The following is a 6,000-nucleotide window of genomic DNA, read 5'->3' as shown; positions in this document are numbered from 1 at the left end:
GATTTGAAAAGCTATATGCACCCCTATGTTTGTTGCAGCATTTTTTACAGTAGCCAAGATATGGAAGTAACCCAAATATCCATCCATAGGTGAATGTGATGAAGTTTTAGCATATAAGTGAGGTCCAGAGCTGATGACTAAGAAAGAATTCTTAAGACATCTCTGGTGGAAAAAGGTGATTTAAATAAAGAATGGGAACAGGACCTGTGGGCAGAAAGAGCTGCTGCTCTGTGATCCCAAGGAGTGACTGATTATATACTCAGGAGTTGGGGAGGTGAGGACAAAGTGGGTGTTCAGAAGGGCTGTCCTATGGTAAAGAAGACTCTCAGGATAATGGAGGCCTGGTTATTGCCAAGACAAGCTGCTTTGTTTTTGTTTTTGTTTTTGTTTTTCTCTAATGAGGTACCAACATGAAGACAGTTGGGAGTTTTTTGGTGGAATGCCCCACTCTTCCTGTCACACGTCCCTGTCCACAAACTTTAGGTTTAGAGGAAATTCAACTTTATTTATATTTCCTTCCACCTTAGCCTCCCTCCATTTTATGGAGGGGAGGATGATGTTAGGGTTTCAGGAACTGAATTATGGGCCTCTGGAAGTTAAGTTATGATAAGAAAGCTTCTTCCTTGTAAACCACTAGGACATTTGTAAATTAAGTGAGACTCAGGTCTTGCAGTATTGCCATCTCTTCAAGATAGCTATTTGTTTTTCCCTTAGGGCAGCCAGGAGCACCTGAGGAAAGTCGCATATGTCCATGGGAGGTGGTTTGTGGGATGTCAGCTTCTGCTTTGCCCTCAGCTTGCTTTCTGTTCCCTCATTTCGATAAAGGAGATGTGATCTATCTATCTATCTATCTATCTATCAATCGATCTATATCTAGATAGATAGATATCTAGGTAGATAGGTAGATATCTATCTATCTAGATATCTAGATACAGATCGATCGATAGATATTATATATACACGCACACATACATATGGTGTACATCTATCTATCTATCTATAGTCGAGAATATATGGTATATATACCATGGTGTGTGTGTGTGTGTGTGTGTGTGTGTGTGTGTGTGTGATGGAATATCACTCAGCCATAAAAAAGAATGAGATTTTGCCATTCGCAACAACATGGGTGGACCTGGAGTTTAAAATGCAAAGTGAAATAAATCAGTCAGAAAAAGATAAATAATATATTATTTCACTATAGTTGGAATTTAGGAAACCAAACACATGACTAGAGGGGAGAAACGACGAGAGAAGAAGAAAGAAAGAAAGAGAGAGAGAAAGAAAAAAAAAGAAAACAAAACAAAACAGACTCTTAAAGAGAACAAATTGGTGGTTACCAGAGAGGAGGTGGGTGGAGATGGGTGAAATCGATAAAGGGCATTAAGAGTTCACTTACTGTGAAGAGTACTGAGTAATGTACAAAATTATTGAATCACTATATTGTACACATGAATCTAATATAATGCTGTATGTTAATTATGCTTCAGAGTGAAGAAAATATCACCACCTCCACGAACAACTTTCTAACTCACAATTCTACCTCTGGAAGTTTCACTTGTTCCCTGCCATGCAAAACCACATCTCCTAAAACTCACAGACTGTCATTACAGTACTTTCATTGGATCTTTTTAGAGAACAAAGCAACAGTCTGCAGCCTCGACAGCTTCTCTGAGGTACATGCCCTCATTGTTGTCTGTGGAACAACCGTTCAATTTCTGAACGGACCTGTGTCCTGAACATCCCCCTCTATGCTGAGTGAAATAGATCAGGAGAGAGAGTCAATTATCATATGGTTTCACTTATTTGTGGAGCATAACAAATAGCATGGAGGACATGGGGAATTAGAGAGGAGAAGGGAGTTGGGGGAAATTGGGGGGGGGTGAACCATGAGAGACTATGGACTCTGAAAAACAATCTGAGGGGTTTGAAGTGGTTGGGGGGTGGGAAGTTGGGGTAACAGGTGGTGGGTATTATAGAGGGCACGGATTGCATGGAGCACTGGGTGTGGTGCAAAAATAATGAATACTGTTATGCTGAAAAAAAAAAGCAGACGCTTAAACGACTGAGTCACCCCCCCCCTAAAAAAAAAAGTAGGAGAGACAAATCCGTGGCAAATCTTCAGGTAAAAAATATTTGAAAAGCTTCAGAATCTTTAGCCCACCCTGTGCAGCCACAGCCCAGGAGAACACTTTGAGCTCACAGTCTTTTGTCCCATTTCACATGAAATGTGTACCTGGAGATGGTAAAGGTGATGGAGTGACTAGATGCCTAAAGGTAATTAAACCAGTAGGGTGTGTCTGAGACTTCTCACAGGAAGTGAATGTTTAAACTGAGACTGGAGCCTAAGGAGGCATTAGCCAGCAGAATAGGAGATGATGGGGACTAACCAGATACAACAGGCAGGAAATACCTTATAACCTGCCTCATCCCTTGGGAAAACCAATGTGGAAATTCCTTACACAGCAGTTTGGCATGCTGAGAAAAAATTTCGAATACTTAACAAGACAATTGTAGAAATTTCCTGAACCCTTTCTGCCCTCTCTGCTCCCACCTCAGGCTTATATCTCCACCAGCCCTCTAAAAGTTGTGTGATGTTATTACTATGATTTCTCTCTGTGAAACCACAAAGAAGAAGAAAATCATTAGGTAAAGAAGTTTGAGCATGATTTTGATTTATATGCCCTTTCATTGCTCACAGTGCAAAATGTAGCTTTTAATTGATTCTTCTCTCCATTTCACAAATAATATTTTTCACTGGAGAAAATTCAGGAATTGGAGGTCCGTGTCATCTGATGAACATATCTAGAACGGCAGCTTAGCCATCATTTACCAGGGAACCTTGGAAGGAGGAAGGAGGAATAGAGCAAGGTCCCAATCAGAGGGAAGCTTCTGGAGATTTTGTGTCAAAGGAAGCATTAAGGGTGAGTCAGAGCCCATGCACATTAAATTCAGTAGCAAGAACTTTTCTTCAGCCCTTCCCTCCCAACTATAACAGGAACCGATATATATACACATATATGTACGTATGTAACAACTGTAACAGAAGACCTATAGGCGTGTGATTGAGAGGCAGAAATAATGTGAAAAAACTGTATGGATTTGGATACATACAATTAAGCCACACACACATATACAATTTTTGTAGGGAAATTTCCAACTGGGTATATACTACCATGCTATAAAATCTTATGTCATTTTTTTTTTGGATTTCAGATTAATGTGTTTATTTCAAAATCAAATGCAATGTAGGAATGTATATTTATTGAAAAATATTTTTGTATGAATTTTTTATCTTCACTGCAAGATGTAGTTCCTTGATAATTTCATTTATATTCCCCAGATATACTTCCCTATGCACAGTAATATATAGGTACATTTACATGAACATAAGTATTCTTCAAAATTTTGCCCACAATCTTTATATGTGATTCTTCATGTTATATACACACACACATATGGAAATATATGAACACACAAACATACATACAAGCATGTGTAATTGTTTTGTACATGTTTAATCTTATAAATTTGTAATGTATAGCTCTTATTTGAATTATTTCAGTGGACTTCAAATGATAATCTTTCCTTAATCAGATTTATATATATAATAGGATATTAAACATTTGCCTCTAAAACTCATTCCATGCATTTTCCCAAAATTTGCATTCTTTATATGTGACATTTCTGTTTGGGATAGAGAAGGATTTTTTTTTTCCCCTTTAGCTTCCTTTTAATTTGTCCAATTAAGTTTGTAACAGAGTTAAATGTTTTTCTTGGGTCACATATCTGGTTTTGAATGCCCCAGGTGTTCATGTCATGCTGACAGGGTACTCAAACAACCTTTTCCCCAATGCCTTTGTCTTAAAGATGATGGCGGAGATGAAATCCCATTCCCCAGGCCTGGAGGCCTGGATAGGGGGCCACAAGGATACCACTGTCCTGGGGGTGGTGTGTGGGTCTCAACCAGAAGCAGAGGAAAAGCGACCTCCATGGAGGGAAGGAAATGATCATTTACAGGATTATTTTAAGCCAGAGGCACTTTACATGGTATCTCCAATAACCTTATTCAGTTATTTTCCCCATTTATTTACACACGTAAAATTAGGTGTGAAGCTTTTTTCCATTGTGCCCTGAAGCCTTCGATGCTTTGAATGATGAATTCTCATTGGGCTAGTATTTGATGCAACCCTAAGTGTTTCTTGTTTTGTTTTCTGTTGTAGCTGTATTGTTTTTAAATGAAGAAAACCCATGAAAATTAAAGCAATTTCTGTACTATCAAAAGAAAAAAAAAGTTTGAAAAGATGGGAGTACATTTTTGCAAACAATATTACAGAATTCGTGCTACTGGGCTAGAAAATGGAGGACTTTTGTTTATCAGTGGAGAAAGGGACGAACAATAACAAATAATTTACATCAAAAGCAAAATGCTTCTCCAGTACATATCTGGAAAGATGCCATACCGCATTAACTGAAGAAATGGCAACCTGGAGATGTTGTAATAAGTAAGTGAAAAAACCAATTTGTAGAAAATTACTTATGTGATTGCAAATTTTTAAAAGTGTGTATCTATAACCACATAACTACACAAATATTTTAAGGTAGGAGTACATGTCACATGAAGGGAAACACCTCTGGAAAACGTGTACCAATCTATTTACATTGGATGTCTTGTATATTTGTGAGTTGGGGTGAGGGGATCATACAGATGGAAGGTGCAGAATGATTTCATTTTCTAAGTATACATTTTAGTGTTTAGCATTTTGCAATTAGGCAAATTTGTTGAGAGAAACACTTGAAAACATCTAATAGCTAATTCACAAGAAAAGTTCACATATACTTACCATGTTATGAAAATGTTCACATGATGCTGTTTAATTAGCAAATATAAACTTCAGCTTTAGATTTAACCGTTTGTGTGTGTGTGTGTGTGTGTGTGTGTGTGTGTTTCTGTCTTACACTTCCTTTGCCTCCAAATGTCAAGAGTTTTCTTCACTTCTCTAAGGGACTGAATTTTCTCTCTCAGGGCATGGAGATCCAGGAAGGGATCTGTGGGCAAAGAGTAGAAAATTCCAAAGAGTAGTGGAAAATTCCAGAGTGTTCTCATTAATGCACTGGAACCCAGGTGCCTCCCTCCTTCTTTATGCGTTGCAAAGCCTTCTGGTCTGAGACTTTCAGAACTATAGTTGTCTCTGACCACAGGGGGCATCTACCTATACTGACTATATTTTTTGGTAAAGGAAAAGGCATGATTTGTTTCATTCTACTCTCATTACGGTGACTCACCAAACTCTGCTATTTCCTTTTTAGTTTCCAGGTCTGGGGTGTGTGTGTGTGTGTGTGTGTGTGTGTGTGTGTGTGTGTGTGTGTTGTTTTTGGTTTTCTTTTTGTCTTTTTGGTGGGGGAGGGTAAGTTTGTTTGTTTGTTATTATGTCTCTGGAATGAGCAGGAGATTGTTATGCCCAACCCCCCAAAATGGGTCCGTGATTAAAGGAGCGAGACTGTTATAAAGCGAAGGTCAAGCAAAGCTTGACTTACTTCTGTAAATTCTTACTTACCTTCCATGCCAAGCATCAAGAATCAAACTGACCAGCCAGGGCTGCACCTCTTACAGAGGGCGACCTTTCTCTGTTTCACAGACTAGCTTTTAAGGTCAAAGGCCATGCATCCGGGCCTGGCCACGCACAGGTGGCCAATGAGATTGTAATACACACAGGAAACTCCACAGTCATGTTAGGTCACACATAAGTGACCAATTGAATTACAATTTACCCTATAGTAGACATTTGATCTAGCCTATCACCCTCGTTAGGATTGGCACCCAAAAGGCTCCCAAAGGGCGGGCCCATACCCCTTGGTAGCTAGGGAGACAGTAAGCAACCCCCCACTGATCAGCTGTCTCCACCTGGCCTGACCCACCCTTGTATCTGGGCTTTGTTACCTGGGGCTGGTTTCCGACTTGTTTTTAAGTCAGTCCCCTGGGGGGAAGGGGAGCAGGGACAG

Source organism: Mustela erminea, chromosome X (assembly GCF_009829155.1).
Source record: "Mustela erminea isolate mMusErm1 chromosome X, mMusErm1.Pri, whole genome shotgun sequence".
Taxonomy (NCBI): domain Eukaryota; kingdom Metazoa; phylum Chordata; class Mammalia; order Carnivora; family Mustelidae; genus Mustela; species Mustela erminea.
The sequence above is the reverse complement of the archived record's forward strand: the minus strand, read 5'-3'. Positions refer to the sequence as shown.